The sequence below is a fragment of the Salvelinus sp. IW2-2015 genome, linkage group LG33, assembly GCF_002910315.2.
Source record: "Salvelinus sp. IW2-2015 linkage group LG33, ASM291031v2, whole genome shotgun sequence".
In the NCBI taxonomy this organism is placed as follows: Eukaryota; Metazoa; Chordata; class Actinopteri; order Salmoniformes; family Salmonidae; genus Salvelinus; species Salvelinus sp. IW2-2015.
In genome coordinates this window covers 29,725,419-29,728,025 of record NC_036872.1, presented here as the reverse complement: position 1 = coordinate 29,728,025, position 2,607 = coordinate 29,725,419, and positions in this window count along the sequence as shown.

Below are 2,607 nucleotides of genomic sequence, written 5' to 3'. Positions count from 1 at the left end.
AACACCAGCGTGACTGGACAAACACTTGCCTATGGTCCTCATGGCATGCCACTCTGCTGTTCAAGACTCCACCTCCTGCACGCCTGCCCTCCTCATGCGTGGGAGAGAGATCCGCACCCCGCGGGATGGCGTTTGGTCGCCCCTGGATAACCCTCATGTTCCCCGGGGCCGGAGTATGCCGGAGACTCCAGGACCGCCTGGAGACAGCCCACACCTTCGCCAGAGAGCAGCTGGTGAATGCAGGTGTGAGCAGAAGAGAACTATGACGTGCACACCACGGGAAGGCACTTTGTGGCTGGGGAGCTGTCTGGGTCTACAGCCCCCTAAGGAAAAAGGCAGATGCCCCAAGTTGGAAGTCACTGGGTGGGACCCTGCAGTGTCCTGGAGAGGTAGGGGAGGTTGTTTACCGGGTGCAGCTTCCTCCCAGGGGAGAAAGGTGGCACTGCACCGGACAGGTTAGCCCCATACAGAGGGCCTCTTCACCCCAAACCCCAGGGACCCCCACAATTCCCCTCTCTGGCAATGACATTCTCCAGGCCACCCACCCAGGTGCCGAGACAAGGCTCCAGACAGCCCACTCCCCCTGTCTCCCTCCCTGTTGTCACCGCGTGGTTCCCAAGAGCCACGGACTGTATTACCCGTTCCCGCTTCCTTGTCCCCCATATCCCTGCCTTCATCCCCTGTTCCCAGAGGGCACTCTGCGACCATCATGGCCACGCAGGCAAAGGAGACCTCCGGGTCGCTTCAGAGGACTTTGTTTTGTTCCCTCGGGTCGAGGGACTTTGTGGTGGGGGGCTGTGTAGCGACCCGCACAGACAGCTGTGTGTTATGTGTTAGGTTAGTAAGTGGTTGTGTTGTACTTACCAGTACCCAGGTTCGCGGGGTCCGACATGCCAATCAACCTGCTATCTGCCAATCACGGGAATGCCTGGAATGTTCTGATGCCGGGCATCCTGGCGGTTGGCGCAAAGTGGCGTGGAGGGGGTGCAGGGGATGGAGCATTGGAAGTTAAGACCAGGTTTAGCCTTTGTTCTCTCTCTTACGTCTGGCTTCACAGAGAAGGTCACGGTTGGCTTGTGGTTATCTTTCATTTTATTTGGCGTGGGCTACGGCAAACAGTAGCCTGTGTAAAGTAGGGTTAATAAACCGTCAATTCGTAAACTCAACCTTCTGTCTGGACAATTGTTTTTTATGATCTAGTCAGGTCATGACAGTATATTTTAGCAATTAAATGTATTGTTGATACTTAAGTATATTTAAAACCAATACTTTTAGACTTTTACTCAAATAGTATTTTACTGGGTGACTTTTACATGAGTAACTTGTTATTAACGTATCATACTTTTACTCAAGTATGACAATTGGGTACTTTTTCCACCACTGCTGGGTCACGTTTTGGTTTTTACCCTAGCACTAAACAGCTGATTTAAATGTGGGCAGGACCGAGTTTTTGAAACCCTGCTATAAAAAAACATTTCCTCAAGTTCTATATACTACCAAAAGGTTACAACCCTTTTTGGACTATGACCCCTTTTTAAGGTCTTTATAGAATCCTTATGGAGAATGGCTCTCTAAATAACTTTTCTCAAACTCAAAGGTTTTTTATAGAACCATCAGTTTTAAAATTCTGCTTTAATCAAAACAAATAACATTTTATTTGTCACATGCGTCGAATACAACAGTTACAGTGAAATGCTTACTTACCAAGCCCCTAACCCAACAATGTAGTTTTAAGAAAATACAAAAAAAAAGTAAAAGAATAAAATAACAAATAATTAAAGAGCAGCAGTAAAAAACAATAGAAAGGCTATATACAGGGTACTGTACAGAGTCAGTGTGCGGGGGCACCGGATAGTCAAGGTAATTGAGGTAATATGTACATGTAGGTAGAGTTATTAAAGTGACTATGCATAGATAAATAACAGAGGTAGCAGCAGCGTAGAAGGGGGGGTGGGGGGGGGGGATGTGAATAGTCTGGGTAGCCATTTGATTAGGTGCAGGAGTCTTGGGTAGAAGCTGTTTAGAAGCCTCTTGGAACTAGACTTGGCGCTCCAGTAAACGTTTGCCATGCAGTAGCAGAGAGAACAGTCTATGACTAGGGTGGCTGGAGTCTTTGACAAATTTTAGTGCCTTCTCTGACACCGTCTGGTATGGAGGTCCTGGATGGCAGGAAGCTTGGCCCCAGTGATGCACTGGGCCGTACAAACTATCCTCTGTAGTGCCTTGTGGTCGGAGGCCGAGCAGTTGCCATAGCAGGCAGTGATGCAACCAGTCAGGATGCTCTCGATGGTTCAGCTGTAGAACCTTTTGAGGATCTGAGGACCCATGCCAAATCTTTTCAGTCTCCTGAGGGGGAATAAGTTTTTATCTTGCCCTCTTTACGACTGTCTGGTGTGCTTGGACCATGTTAGTTTGTTGGTGATGTGACGCCAAGGAACTTGAAGCTCTCAACCTGCTCCACTAGAGCCCTGTCAATGAGAATGGGGCTTGCTCGTCCTCCTTTTCCTGTAGTCCACAATCATCTCCTTTGTCTTGATCATGTTGAGGAGAGGTTGGTTTCCTTGTACCACACGGTCAGGTTTCTGACCCCCCCTATAGGCTGTCTCG